This window comes from Oryza sativa, chromosome 4 (genome assembly GCF_034140825.1).
Source record: "Oryza sativa Japonica Group chromosome 4, ASM3414082v1".
Lineage (NCBI taxonomy): Eukaryota > Viridiplantae > Streptophyta > Magnoliopsida > Poales > Poaceae > Oryza > Oryza sativa.
The window spans coordinates 15,538,288-15,554,515 of NC_089038.1; the positions used below are offsets into that span (position 1 = coordinate 15,538,288).

Below are 16,228 nucleotides of genomic sequence, written 5' to 3' on the forward strand. Positions count from 1 at the left end.
GATGTTGGGCTGACCCTATGGCCACTGTTAGCTGCTCGGTCCCACTAGTTAGCGTCTACTACATTTTTATCTTTTTTTTGCAAAAATAGAACATGTATTTGTGTTTCTTTAGGCCTTATTCGGTTACGCCTGATTCAATCCAGTCTAGAAATGACAAGTATAGTAAGAAATTTATGATAGATGTAATGAGAGACCGGGATTTATTTCGGGCCGGAAACCAATTTACTCATGATAGGGACAATAAGAGACCGGGAATCAATCCACTAGTCAAGAGGTGTGGAACTAATCCGGATGTTTTGTTGTACCTAATATGAATAAATTGGTTCTCGATCCGGAATAAATGCCGGTCTCCTTTTTACCTATTATAAATTTCTTGTTATACGTACCTATCATTCCTAGCATGGAACGAATCCCAACCGTGTAACCGAACAAGATCTTGGTGGGTTCGATTTTTTTTAAACTAGTAGAATGCTGGTGCGTGCAATGGTTCAAAACAATTTTAATCATACACATACATACTTTATTGGCAGATAACCCACAAGTCTGATAGGTCCTCGAGTACCAAGTGTGCCCGTGGGTTAGCGTTAGAACAGAGTGATGTCTCAACCACAGTGACGGGGAACAGAAGTTAGAAGCAACAGTTACATAGGCGAGTGTATGGGGGAGCATGAGATTGAAGAATTGATTTAATTTAGCGACTACTTATATAATATTTCATAGAAAAAACCTTATAAATTCTTAACCAGTGAATCGTTTCAAAATTTGTCCACTCCTCCTCTGACCGTAACCCCTCCTCTCCTCTCTCATCATTTTTTCTTAACACTGCCGAAACTCGCGAGCAAGTGCACATTCGCACGATGCCTCTGCCTCCTGTGTCATCGCCATCGCTGCCCAATCTCATCGGCTAGCTCACGAGCTCCTTCTCCCTCCCTCCTGTCCCCCTAGCCGGTCACCTCCTTCTCCTACCTTCTCTTTCGCAAGCCAGTTGTGCCGAGTTTTCCATCCAAATGTCTTTCTCATATCTGGCGACCACCCCCCTCTTAACCACACAAGCCCTATTTTGTCCCCACAATCAACACCGCCCCACTATCCTCTACCGTCATTGCGTATCTAGTGACATTGCCCCCATGTCGGCTTGCCGGAAGGTGTCAACAGCGTTGGTGAGGCTCTCCCAACCGTCCACCTCCCCATCTCCCTTATCTTTTCAAAGCCGAGGGCGCACCAGTGCCCCATCCAACCATTTTCCCCATCTCCTATCCACAAGATCCGGTTTGCCCCCACCGTGCGCCAACACCAACCTACATCCTTCCCCACTGCTCTAGCACCTCACCGCTCACCAGAATGCCGCCTGCCACAGCCATCCCTTTAAGCCAGCCCTCTCCCGCTCCCCTTACATCCATTCCCACCTCCACCCTGACTCGGAACCCTAAACCTAACTTAGCATGCCATCGCCAGATGCAGGAGCTTCCTGGAGTTGGAGGAGAAAGAGTTGGGGTTGTTGGAGCATGAATCACGACATAAATCCAAATGTCATAATTTTTTAGGCAAAATAGTCACAATTTCCAATCGATAGTCATTTAAGGCAAATGGTTCAAAAGCAGGAAGTAACCAATGAATGCACTCTTATTAGCAAGGTGTAGGCATTATGGCAAAAGGTAGGTAACAACAACTACCTAGTTGAAGTGATACTACCAGGCAGCAAGCGCAGCAAGCAAATACGAAACAGCTTTAGAGCATTGCAAATGAGGAAGGCCAGAGCATTACGGGAGATACCAATTCTACCATATAGGAAACTAGATAGTGCCCCGCGCTTTGCTGCGGGATATATGTTAGACATTGAAGAAATGATGAAATGATTTGGAATGAAATATTATGAAAGTGATTTGAGAATGATGATTTAGCATGGGTATGTTTAGTTTTAGAATGAAATAAATTGTAGACATAATTACCATATGTTTGTATGTCGAGCTTTCTGTGCTTTAATGGGTTGATGCGGCATGCTTGCACGTAGGTTTTAGGAGTGCTAATAAATACTATGCTTGTTGAGTTTAGGTGTGTAGTGGACATTAGCTTTATAGAAAAAAGAGATAATAGTTTTTTCTTGGTGGACCCCATCTTATTCTCTACCTCCTGTTGTTTGGGACCACACACTATTACCAAGTTGGGTTAGATACATTGAGGATGTACTTAGTAATTCTGTTCAGTTTATGTACTCTCTGTCACATAATAGAAGGTTCCATAACAACCCTAGGGTCCAATTCACATAGGAATAATTTCATCCTAGGCCCCTCGATTTATCGCCCAATCTGTTTCGTCCTTCAACCTAAAAAACAGATACAACCCGTTCTCCAACTTACAAAACTAGTTAAAAAAAGATCCCTCGGTAGTATTGACACTGGTTTTAGATGACGTGGTGCCTACGTGGTTCCTTTGACTTGTTCTTCGTCCTATGGGGCATTGACATGGCGCTTACATGGCAGTTTGATCCGGAAAAAATAGAAGTGCAAAATTGTAAAACTAAAAAACTAAACAAAATATGAGGGACCCACATGTCAGTCAAACAAAATAAAATAAAAATATTTGACCTACATTTCCCTTATCACTTTCTCAGAGAGGGATAGCGCGGGGAGGCTGACGAGCCTCGCGGCGCTCTCTCCCTAGTCGTCGCGCCACCCACGCTCCTCAGTCCTCTCCTCTCTCCCCCCGAGTGCCGTACCACCCACGCTCCTCTCCTCTCTCCCGTCGGACGCCGCATGTTGTTGTCTCCCTCGCCGCTGCGTCGCCCACGCTCCACTCCTTTCTCCTGCCAGACGCCATGTGCGCTTTCTACCCCCACCGTCACGCCGTAAGTGCACCTCTCCTCTCTCCCGCCGGCCGCCGCGGCGCGCACGTTCCTCTCTTCCACCGCAAGCCGCGCATGCTCCTCTCTTCCACCGCAAGCCACGCACTCTCCTCTCTCCCACCGCTGTGCCATGCGCTTCTCCTCTCCTCTCTCTCCCGCCGCGATGCCTCGTGCTGCTCCTCTCCCATGCGTGGCGCTCATCTCCGCCGCCGAGCTCGTACGCTCCATGGCCGACCGTCGGAGAGGGTGAAGGGGACGGCAAAGTGGTTTGACGCCACCAACGGGGTTTGACGTCACCCGCGGATCTCATCCCAGCGGTGGTGGGAACCGTGGCTATGGAGGCAGTGGCGGGTACAGCGATGGAGGTTATGAAGCTAAACCCGTGACGGTTTGCTTCGGTCGCCCCTGCTCCATGTCGACGGCTTGCCGATGTCGTCAGCGGCTACGGGCGCCGCCAACATGTGCTCGAGGGCATCGACTGCATCCTGAAGCGCAAGGACTTCCTTGCACCGTGGACCGCATTGAGCCGGAGCAACAGCCGCGTGAGCGCCTCACCCCACCCATCGATCGCCTGCTCCGACTGCCTAGGTGGGAGAGAGAGAGAGAGGATAAAGATAAGAGGGGAGTGAGATGACATGTGGAGCCACATAGGCCCCATCATATTTTTATTTTTTATGCAACTGACATGCGGGCCCTATGGTTTTTATTATTTTTTGTTATAGAATTGCCATATAAGCGTCACATCAATGCCATATGGGACGAAGACCTAGTGAAATGATACATGGAGGTGCCACGTCAGCCAAAACTAGGGTTAATACTGCCTAGGAACCTCAGTTGCATTGTTTTGTAAGTTGGGGGACGTGTTGTATCCGGTTTTCTGGGCTAAAGATGAAAATCTGACTAGACGACAAATTGAGGGACCTAAAGTGAACTAATTCCATTCGCATAACCCTAGGAAAACACCCATTCACGGTGCTCACGGTGGGCGCCCAAATAGATTCCATGGGCATTCAAATGTAATCATTCCTTCCTTAAAAAAAGGCAACCTACGAGGGGATGTGACCTCTCCTATGTCCAGATTTATTGTACTAAGAGATATCACATCCCCTCCTAGGTTGCCTTTTTTTTTTTTTTGGACGAAGGGAGTGTACCCATGATTTTTAGAAAGAAAATAAGTATATCTATTATGTAATATGTACGTGGATAAAAAATGATAAAAGGATAAGAAGCAAATAAACCCGCCTTCCTAGGTTTGGCTCCCTCCTTTGAGGATCCAATTCGCACAAGTATTATGGCCAAATTCTGCAATTCGCGCGCAACACTATATGTACAACTGTCAAAGATTTTCTTTTGCCCCTTTCTATTTTTAATACACAACCTTAAAATGATGGGCCCGCCCCTCCATGACATGAGATTTTGCTGCTTGCAATTGTAATGATCTTCCCGGGCAAAACTAAGAGGCAGATAAAAAACGCACACTTCCCAAATTAAAGAACACTGATATACTCTTTAATTTCCCCTTCATTTTATGACAAGTGTGCTCCAATGGTCCGAAAGTTATAAGACAACTACGTTTTAAGTGGATGGTTTCCAGCTATGAAAAGAATTGGCTATGGTTTTAAGGCAGCCAGAGATCACCAATGGCTGAGATGCTATGCATGTTGCTATCTTCTATATATTTGTTGGAAGTGAAGCATTTCCACTTATGATTCACTCGGTCATTGCATCCATCCTACTGTACATTCTATATCTATGTTTGGACTGGAAGGTCCCAGGAATCGTTGTGCTGCAATGACGCAAAGAACTCCGTCAGTTTTCTTCTGATAGTATACAAAGTTCTGTGGTTTCACCACTCCGCCAATGAGAATGTCGACTCGAGGGCCGTGGGATGATACCGGCGGTAAAGAAATCGCAGTCTACTCCAGCTGCTCTGTGCAACTCTGCCGTGTGCTGGCTAGTTGCACATTTTGTTACTGCGCTGCATAATTTCTTTTTACTCGAATTAATTAACAAGATTCACTGTACATACTCGAAGTGAGAACTGCTCCCTCCATTTCATATTATAAGTCATGTTTGACTTTTTTTTCTAGTTATGTTTTTTATAATTATAGAAAAATATAGTAGTATTATCAACATAAAACAAACGATCTATTAAAATATATTTAATGTGAGATTTAATGAAACTAGTTTAATATTTTAGATGTGACTAAATTTTTCTATAAACTTACTTACACTTAACAAAGTTTGACTAGGGAAAAAGTCAAACGACTTATAATATGAAACGAAGGAAGCAAAGATTTTTTTTTTAAATTAGAGAAGGGGTTTTTTTTTTACTTGGCATGTACATCCAACCGGACATATGCAGCCATTTAAGCTGGGAACTTAGCCCCTTCGTTCATATATAGATTTGAACTCAGGACCTTATTATAATACTCATGTTATTCAACCACTCGAAATTAATTTATATGTAAGTATATATTGCACTATATCCGTGCCTGTTTGGAGCAACGAACTAGCTAATTAAGAAACAGACTAAAAAGTGTAGTATATATATATATATATATGTTGGGAAGGTTGTGCATACTTGCACGATGTTTATATTAGATTTGCGCCATGGAAGCCTATTCTTTGTACACAGGATGATAGCACAGTTTGATATTTCATTGGAATCTTAATTTGACCAAACAAACGGTTGATCTCCATCATAGTTTCTCTCTGAAAGCATTACAGAATAATCGGTTTTTAAGGCTGTACAGCTTAGGGACCATCTTGGCATAGTTTTTTTGACGATTCAGAGATTAATTCCTCAAACCCTTCAATTGTTTTCAGTGACATTGTCTTTCCTCAAAACTGAATTTTTTACAATTTGATCCTTTTAAAAAACTTATTTCATAAATAGACAAAAAACTTATACTAAAAATGGTCCTTTTTAGGATGCTAGAGTTGCTGGTGCTGTTGTCTAACGGGACATCCTCCTGCTACCGTGGCGGGTCGGCGATGAGGTGGCAGGGGGAGCACGCCAATGTGATTGGCGCCCTCCCCCCGGAGTTTTTTTTATTTTTTATTTGTATTTTTTTGATATTTTTTTCACGCTTAGGAGCATACAAGAATCAACCATAGAAAAGTTAAACTCAAATGGATGAAATATGTGACCTGTAGAATTTTCCAAAGCTCTACCGAAAAGCTTCTCGCCTTGAAAACACAATCTTTGCAAGCGGAATTTTGAGGTTCTAATTTCGCCGAACCCGGCAAAGTGGGGGAGAATCGGATGTATTTTCTGTAGATGTCCGTGGATATATTATTTACCTGATTCCGAGTTCGTATCAGAAAGTTAGTCCTATTCTAAGAAATGACACCGAATGTAAAAAAAAAAACCAAACTTTTTTTATAGGATGTAAAAGATGTAAAAAAAAATACAAACCCTAACTTTTAGGTGACTATTGCGAAATAAGTTTTTTAAAAGGATCAAATTGTGAAAAATCCAGTGCTCAAAATCAGCAATCATGACACCAAGTGATGACAGAAGGGGCTTAATCCATTTGCGAACTGTCTTGCTCACGTACAATATAAAGCGTGCACATTTAGTCATTTCAAAATATCTAGGATGGCATTCACACTAAAAATAATAAAAATTCCAATACATTACCGTGTATAGATATACTGGAAAAAAATATGAATATTAGGGAATATTTAAGCCCAAGTCATCTAGCCTACTATCTTGTGGAGCTAGCCGAAAAACCCCTATACGCTTCTCATATATAGATATACTGCATCACAATATATAATTACGAGAGTCCTTAAAATAAGTGGGTCGGCAAATACGTTTCGCCTTATATACATTTTTACAGGTTCAGAATCATGCCGTAAAGGTAAAAGGACAAAAATATAAAACTAACAGGAGATAAAAAAAACATACTCTCCTATTTAAAGAAACACACTAATATACATTATTTTCCCTTCACTTTTGCTAGGTGTGTGTTACAATGGGACAGACAGTTATGAGATGACAACTTCTGTACTACATGTATATATCGTTCTAATTGCATTGTTTTTAGCTATCAAAGGGATTGGATATAGCTTTAAGGGAGTCAGACACTATGAATGGCTGAGATCATTTTTAGTGTCTATACTAGAGAACTGATATGTTTTCGTGGTCACACAAATATCTCGAATACATTAGTACCGCTTCTAGAAGTCCAAATCCCAAAAACAACTTTATTTTCGATTAGTATTATCAACTAGTACTTAAAAATACACCGGTTGATAACACCAGCTAAGACTAATACTGGAGAATCTTTAGTCCCGGTTGACGTTACCAATCGGAACTAAAAATATATTTTTAGTACCATTTAGTAACACCAACCCGTATTAAAATATTAAAGATATTTTAGTACAGGTTGGTCAACCAGTACTAAAGATATCCCTAGGGTTAGTTAAAAAAAACATCCCTATCCAAGTTAGATGTGTGGACTTGGTGGGATGGTTTCACGCGTGAGGGCTGAGGTGAGAGATCTTGAGTTTGAATCACATGTTTTTTGATTTTGTATGCATATTTAGTACCAATTATTTCAACTGGTACTAAAATCGAGATTTTTTAGTCTCGATTTGTTGGTCACGGATGCTATAACCGAATAAATGGGGTTTTTCACGGTAGTAAAAATGAGTTCTTCAGTAGTGGTACGTTACCTATACATATACATATTTGTTGCAAGTGAAGCATTTCCTTTCGGGAAGTTGAAGGGAATCTTTTTTTTCCCAATTCTATTACCTTTCTCAATAATAATGACCTACTGTTCAATGCTCCATCCGTTTTATATTATTAGGTGGTGTTTGAATCTCTTAAAGATGAAGATGACGATAAAGATGAAAATTAAGTGTTTCACGCAAAACGAGGTGGTAGTAACGTGCGATTAATTAAATTTTAATTATTACAAACTTGAAAAATGGATTAATCTAATATTTTAGAGCAACTTTCTTATAAAAAGTTTTTGCACGAAACGCACCGTTTAGTAGCTTGAAAAGCGTGCCATGAATATTCAAAATTTAATCCAACTCTTGTTGTAGAATCAAACGCAGCCCAAGTCGTTTGACTTTTTTAAGTCAAACTTCTTCAAAGTTGATCAAGTTTATAGAAAAATATAGTAGTATTTTGAACACAATATAAACATATTATTAAAATATATTTAGTGTTAGATTTAATAAAACTAACTTGATATTTTATATGTCGTTAAAAGTTTACTATAAGTTTGGTCAAACTTAACAAAGTTTGACTAGAAAAAAAATCAAATGGGGAGTATTTAATAAAAAACACAAGGATGACATGCACCTCTACTATATTAAATAAAAAATTTTGGTGGAAAGGATAAATAGAACAATCAAGCATATGTTAACTACTACTCCCTCCGTACTCGTAAAGAAAGTCATCTAGGATAATATTTAACTCAAACCTTGAGAATAAAAATCATGAATAACTGTCAAGTTGTTCAATTTGAAAATGTAAAAATTATATGAATAGATTTGTCTTCAAAAATACTTTCATAAAAGTATACATATATCACTTTTCAATAAATATTTTTATAGAAACAAGGAGTCAAAGTTATATTTTGGAGATCGCGTCGCTGTCCAAAACGACCTTTACGGTACGGAGGGAGTATGAACATTGCCACTGTGGAGATATCGATATCATATAGTCAAATATTTGCTTTTCCTTTTGGATTGGGCAGCATTGTAAGCTTGGTATGCATCAGGAACATCCACCTTCACCATGGAAAAAGAGCCTGTAAGAAATAAGTACCCTGCATTAGCACGATTTGAGATATTTGGGATTGATCTTGCAAACATGTATAGTCGAGCAACTTGCTAGTACAAGGTCTTCTTGATGGCCCAGGAAATATGAGGTGATTTCTTGCAGCTAGATTTCGACTGCAAGCTGCAAAATCAAAAATACTTTATGCAAAATTTTTAGGTGGTGGCAGTGGGCTGGCGCACTTGACGAAGAGTGAAGATTTTTTTTCTTTTTCTTTTGACTGATTAACCGTTGTTTACGTGGAGGGAAGATCGCTAATCTTGTACTATTATATAGTAAAAATTATGTTAAACTTTCTTCAAACGCTCCTAAGTCACCATACATGACACTCCTACAAACACTCTAAAGCCACGATGTGACACTCTAATAAATTATAGAAATTATAATAAAAAATAAAAATATCTAACCGTCAATTTTCATTTAAAATGGTGGACCTATTAATTTTGACCATGAGATCAAAATAAAATCCCTTCTCACCCTTCTCTCCTGGCCCCACACAACAAACAATATCAAACTTACGTACGTAAGTACGCCTATCCTCCCCTCATTTTCTCTTTCTTTTTTCGAATTAAGTTAGTTATTACGAGATATACATCATTACTTATCCTATCTTTCTATAAAGTTAAGACCCACTATATTCTAAAGCTTAACATGTAAAGATGCCACATCATCCACTAACATTTACTACATCTCAAATCTCATGCAAGCATGCTAATTTATTAAGTTTTAGAGCTTTAAAATGCAAGCGTGTTAATTAAATTATCTTCCACATAATTCACATAATATTTCAATATATCTCTCCTTCACATTTTATAATACCCTATATGCCTACGTAGTTCATCCCCACTTAAATTTTAGAGCTTAAAAAATCCAAGCATGTTAAATCATCATTCCACACAATTCTCAAAAAATTTCAATATATCTCTCCATCATTTTGTATAATATCTATATACCAATACAATTAATTCATTCTCACCTAGTTAGTGTTATTTCTCTCTTCTCTCATTAAGCCTCAATTGTTTCTAACCCACAAATGATTAATCTATGGTTGGAATTACCTCATTTTCTTCTTTCATAAAGCCACATCATATTACCTTTAAATTTGGGTCATTATTCTATATACTATATAAATTATGATAAACCACATCAGCTTATGCGTTCTAAACAAACTCCAAATCAGACAACGTTCACGGCAAACTTGGCTTAAAGAAGTGGATGTTAATTCAAAATTTTTCCACATTAAAACAAACTCGAGGAGAAGAAAGAACTTTATTCAATCTCTTAATACGCCAACCGGTATCGCAGTTTCGGCGCAAGACAAAGAGGAGGAGCTTTTCCGGTTCTTCAAAGAGAGATTGGGAACTTCTTTCCAAAGAGGATCTGGAATTAATTGGAGCATGTTGAACCTACCTTCTTTAGACCTTGAGGATTTAGAAGAGGACATTACGGAAGAAGAGCTGAAAGCGACTATTTTCTCAATGCCGGCCGAAAAGGCACCAGGTCCAGACGGTTTCATAAGGGCTTTCTATAAGGTTGCCTGGGAGATAATCAAAGAGGATCTGCTAAAGGCAGTAATTTCTTTCTTCAATCTAAATACATTGCAACTTCGTGACTTAAACTCGGCTTTCATCTGTCTCCTCCCCAAAAAAGATGACGCTAATGGAGCAGAGCATTACCGCCCTATAAGTCTAATTCATAGCTTATCGAAGATAATTTCCAAGCTATTGGCAAACAGACTAGCCCCAGAGCTTCATGAGCTTGTTTCCCCAAACCAAAGTGCTTTCATTCGCAAAAGGGCTATTCACGACAATTTCCTTTATGTTCAAAATATGGTGAAATTCTTGCATAAATCGAAGAAACAAAGTCTTTTCTTCAAAGTTGACATTGCTAAAGCTTTCGACACCGTTTGCTGGCCTTATCTATTAGAAGTCATGCGTTATTTTGGTTTTGGAACTCGATCGTTAAATTGGATATCTAATCTTCTAGCGACATCGACATCTCAAATTCTACTGAATGGAGTTCCTAGGCCGTCAATTGCGCATGTGAGTGGTCTTCGACAAGGTGACCCGCTCTCGCCAATGTTGTTTATCCTAGCCATGGAACCTTTTCATCGTATTGTGAAAGCGGCTGAAAGCGCTTCTCTGCTCTCTCCGATCGGGGGGCGTTTCGACAGGTTCAGATGTTCACTATATGCAGATGATGTGGCGCTATTCATGAAACCTGAACCAAATGACCTATCGGCACTACTGCAACTCTTATCCTTCTTCGCTCAAGCCTCGGGTCTTCACACAAATGTGAGCAAAACAGAGATTTACCCGATCAGGTGTGAAGGAATAGACCTTACCTCCCTGCTAGCAAATTTCCCGGGTTTGATAAAGCAATTCCCATGCCGATACCTAGGGTTACCCCTTCATTTCAGAAAATTAAGAAAAGTAGATTTCCTTCTGCTGATTGAGAAAATAGGTTCACGTATTCCAGGATGGAAAGGAAGATTATTCACATCGGCAGGACGCAAAACACTAGTGCAATCAGTTTTAAGCTCGATGCCAACACACCACCTTATAGCTCTTCAGGCACCTAAATGGGTGCTAAAGAGAATTGATCGCTATCAAAGAGCCTTCCTATGGAAGGGGGAAGATCCAGACAAGACCAATCCGGGTAGCAGTCTCGTAAACTGGCAAACGGTGTGTATGCCTAAATAGTTAGGAGGGTTAGGGCTGTTGGACCTAGAAAGATATTCGCGAGCTCTCTGTCTACGATGGCTCTAGTTTAGTTGGAAGGATGAAGGCAAACCTTGGGCCGGAATGCCAGTACCTTGCGATGAAACTGACAGGAGATTATTCCAAGCAGCGACGTCGATCACACTAGGCAACGGAGAAAAAACAAGCTTCTGGCATGACAATTGGCTTCAAAAATGTTGCCCGAAAGATATAGCACCTTCATGTTTCAGGTTGGCCAAAAGAAAGCAAAGAAAGGTCCAAGTTGTGCTGCTTGGAAATAAATGGCTTGCCTCTTTCCGGCAATTCTCCACGGTCAAGGAAATACATGAGTTAGTCCACTTGGGAAGCCTGTCACAGGATGTTAACCTCTCTGCTATTCCTGATGATATCTCTTGGAAGTGGAATGAAGCAGGGATTTACACAAGCAAGAGTGCTTACCTTTTCCAATTCGAGGGGTCTTTTGCTTCCATAAATTTCTCCTCGATATGGAAGGCGCCGGCCGAACCAAAAACAAGGTTTTTTTGGATGGCTTGTTCTTCATCAGAAAACTCTCACTGCACAAAACCTTCTCAGGAGACATTGGCCATGCAATTGGATATGTTGCCTCTGCACATGTGCTTTTGAGGACACAAATCACTTGTTCAGTGAATGTCCATTCGTCAGGCAAGTATGGAACCTTGTTTGCTCATGGCTAAACTTGGCAGGAGGAAATGCTCAAGCCACAGGTGGAACATCCAACTGGTGGACTGAAATCGATCGTCAAGGTTCAAATGAGCAAAAGCTGAAAACAAGAGGAGCTCTCCTCACAACATGGTGGAATATTTGGTTGGAAAGGAATAATAGGATTTTCAATAGTTCTGTTATATCAGAGAGGGACATAGCTTACTTTGTCAAGCAGGAAATAGACCTTCGTAGCTCGGCTTTTAAGCCACCTTGATCTGTATTTTTATTTTGCTCGCTCTGGTCTGTATTGCACGGATTTTCTTTTCTCAAATCAAATTCCGGCAGAGCTCCTGCCGTCGGTTTCCTAAAAAAAAAAATCAGCTTATGCAAGTTTCTATTGTCTAGCTATTTTACACATTATTTCTATTTTTTATTATCATACCAAACTCCCGCTGCAAGGCGCGAGGTTTCACCTAGTTATTTTAAATGGTTATATCTTTTCAGCATCGAGCTGGCTGTGCAATGTGTAAGCACTAATATTTTTTTATGGATGTACTATACATGGATTTTATATATGATATGCTTGAACGGTTAAGCTGCCCCATCGAGGAGCTTCTGTACTACAAAAATTCCGATGAGCCAAAAGAAATTCAAAAGACCGAGGAAAACGGTAGCAGTAGGGTTGTTATTTATTGATGATTCCATCCACACTATATAAGGTCTTGTAGTGCATTGAGGGACTGGGAGTCTTTGCTTTGAGGAATTGAGTAATTGATCAGTTGAACCTTTGATTCTGAAGGCTTGTAATTTTATCTGAAGAAACAAACTCCTCCATCAACACCTGAAATTATATGCTCTCTAGACGCATTCGTAGTAACAAAATCATGGGACTCATCCTGGATAGTAGGTAATTTTGAAAAAGTAGAAAGAGGCATGACTTAATTCGCACCATCCGGCCGCTTAACTATGTTCACTAGTCCGAAACTATTTCACATGATTAATTGATAGACCTTTTGATATATCAAAGTTCTTGGTGAGATATGAGAGAGAGAAAAAAGTGTTGTGAACATTCTAGCACATATGTGGAGCACCAATATATGAACAGAGTGGGCATGCAGCACGTAAGAACTAGTGTTGTCATTTCCATTCATGCGAGATTCTCCATCTGCCCGAACCCAAGGGTGTTCATGTCTAGGATTTAGTGACAGCATGCAGGTCAATATAATGCAAATGCTGAGTTATTTATCTGGTTTTGAAAGTTGGGTGAAAAGTTTTATATGAGAACATGAACAAATTATTGTCCAAATTCTAATGCCTTATGAGAAAATATAAATTTTCACAGCTAAATTTTGTCTCGAGTTTCATAGTCAAAATAGATAGGAAAAATAACCAGAAAATGGAATAAAAGAGACAGGGAGCCCGTTTGTGCGTTCCAGCAACCCCATGACAAACTTCATGGACCTTGAGTAGAAAGAACAAGATGGAATATCTGGTGAGTATATGAATCAAACTTTTCGCCTTAAGAAATAAAATCTCTACAGATGATCCAGCAACAACTGCAACATCAAAGCCTTCAGATACATAGTAGCAATAATATACTAACTTCTGATCCATATCGCAAAACCATGACATATTTTTCTCAAAACACCATCAAAGATCGGACTTGAAGAAACGACATGCCACAAACAACAGCAGAATAATGCAGCCATACTTTATATGTCCTCAGTCAGACAACAACAGTACCACTGTCCCAGAAAAACAGAAACAAGAAAGACTCCGAAAGAGAGCACCAAATCATGGTTGCCAGTTCAACAGGAAATACAAAAGATAATCTGAGAGTTGCAACATGAACATAGCAGATAATACACATTATAGTCTCGACCAAGGAGTCTAATGAAAGGTAAGCTCTTGACCACCCTCCCAGCTAGATCAGCTTTGCTGCGCAGCATCATTCGGTAGGAAGTAACCACACCGGGAAATCATGACTCAACTGGTCCACATCAAATTCGGAAGCTAATAGTTTGACGGCAAAGGACCTCATCTTACCATCTCTCATGCTATACACAAATGTATCATAAGGCTTCCAATCATCAGGGACAAAGTAGATATGGTCACCTTCAACTCCATGATGTAGACCAGCAGGAAAGGACTTGCAGCCACCTAAGCCAACAAAGATAGTCACCATTCAAGCTGTGAATCTCAGTTAGTCCATAAGGGTTTGTGTCAACATCCAGTGCAAACACTTCATTTATGAAGTTGTCTCTTACGGTAATCGCCATTGTAGTGTCTGATGATTAATAATAGCTCTCCACGCCACACAACCATATTGCAACTTATTGCACCACCTTCCTGGTAGGGATGATTGCGAGGCAGCTCAGTGAGAGAGCTCAATACGAGAGACCATGAACCCACGATCATCCTCCTCAAGTTCACAAGTGAATAGGCGTGTCCTGTGCCTCATGAGCATATAAAGCTTCCCCTGGTAGAAGGAGAGATCTCTTGGGCCATCAATCTCAACTCCAGAGCAAACCTGCCATGAAATCATCCCAGGCTGCCAGAGAGCTGGTACTGGTGCACCCTTGTGGTCTGAGGAAGCAGCCACGATGTACTTGGATGACTCAGGTGAAGCAGATAGTGCCACATTACATAGTGACATTGTGTATATATCATTGACACCAAAATGGACCTCACCAGAACCATTGACGATGCGGAGGGTCTTACTGGAGTAAGCAGGAAAATTGTAACGCATATGGCACAGCTGCGGTAGGCGAATGACCTTGCGAGAGAACATTCACCAGGAAGCAGTCACCATCGGCATCTCTGTTGTACTCGTCGCTGCGATCCTTGTTAGGAGTCACACCTACAAGCCATCCATGAAAAGAACCCACACATCGGAGATCATCAGCTGCAACCTCCTTAGGCACCGGCACGCACCGCACAGGCATCAAATCCCCCTTGTCTGATAGGCTCGAGAACTTGAAACCAGGAAGCACCAGCAGGGGCAGCGGCGGTGGCAGGACGTGGCCGTTCGCGCTGGCTCGTTAGTGACGGCACACTGACCGCACCCTCGCACGGTCGGCAAGGCATGGAAGGAAGTGGAGCACGATTCCCAGTATGTCCGGTTGAAGGCCTGCCCACAGCGACACCCCCGCGTCCAACTCCAACCTTGACATCTTCTTGGGCATTCCGCCGAGCACCACACCTGCACGAGCCACCGGCCGGGTGTGTCACGCTCCATAGCAAACATCACCCACAACCAAGAACGTATGCAATAACACATAGGACTTAAGCAACACACCGGATCTGTCCAAGCTGGGATCCACCGCCGCCGGCGACTGGGTCCGCGGGGATCCTTGTTCCGACAAGCAAAGATGCATTCCGTCGAACAGCTTGCCTGCACGACAACCACCGGTGGATGTGGATCAGCTTCCAGGCAGCAGTGCAGTGCAGCACCTCGTGAGATACGCGAACAGGTAGAGGTGAGGTGAGGTGAGGTACCTGAGTTTCCTCCGGTAGAATCCATGGCGACCGGAGGTTTTGTGGCTCCTCGCCCTCGCCTAGGGGGAGGGGAGGGGAGGGGGATCGATTGAGGGGGAGAGAGAGTCCGAAAATGCTAATGGGCGCGCACGCGCCAGATGCGTTGCTCGCGCAGACGCGTGCTGCTGCCGGCTAGGCCTTATGGGCCGCTGTTGGAAACAGAGCCCAGAACCAAATCATGATTAGTATATCGAGCAACTAATGACTTCACGTGATTAATTTCTTGGAACCACCTATGCATCTGTCGGGCAAAAATCACCCAGATTTTTCCTTGCCTTTAGATTTTCATCCAATGGAGTAAAAAAAAACCGAACAGACAGCCAAAAAAGGCCAAAAATGACTGGGCCAACACACTAAAAAACAGATAAAACATGGGCTGCAATCTGGCCCAAACAACAAATTAGAAAAATAAATCAAACAAAGAACAGATCTGAGAGGCCCAAAGAAGTAAAGTCAACCCTGTCCAAAAGTATGAACTTAGCTGCCAAGAAAGCTAAAAGAAAAAGGACAAACACAAATCCAAACTAACACACCAGATCCAAAAAAGCAACAGCACGCACACCATAGAGAACGAGTAGGAGAGAAAGAAGAGAAAAAAGGTTGAACCAAAGCAAAATTCTTCAAATCAAAGTGAAATCACAGGGGAGAAACAAGAAATAA

General features: G+C 41.4%; 1 pseudogene; it reads right to left on the bottom strand.

The window, feature by feature from the left end:
* Nucleotides 1–13,717: 13,717 nt before the first annotated feature.
* On the bottom strand, nucleotides 13,718–15,679 carry LOC9271592 (uncharacterized; annotated as a pseudogene).
* Nucleotides 15,680–16,228: the final 549 nt, after the last annotated feature.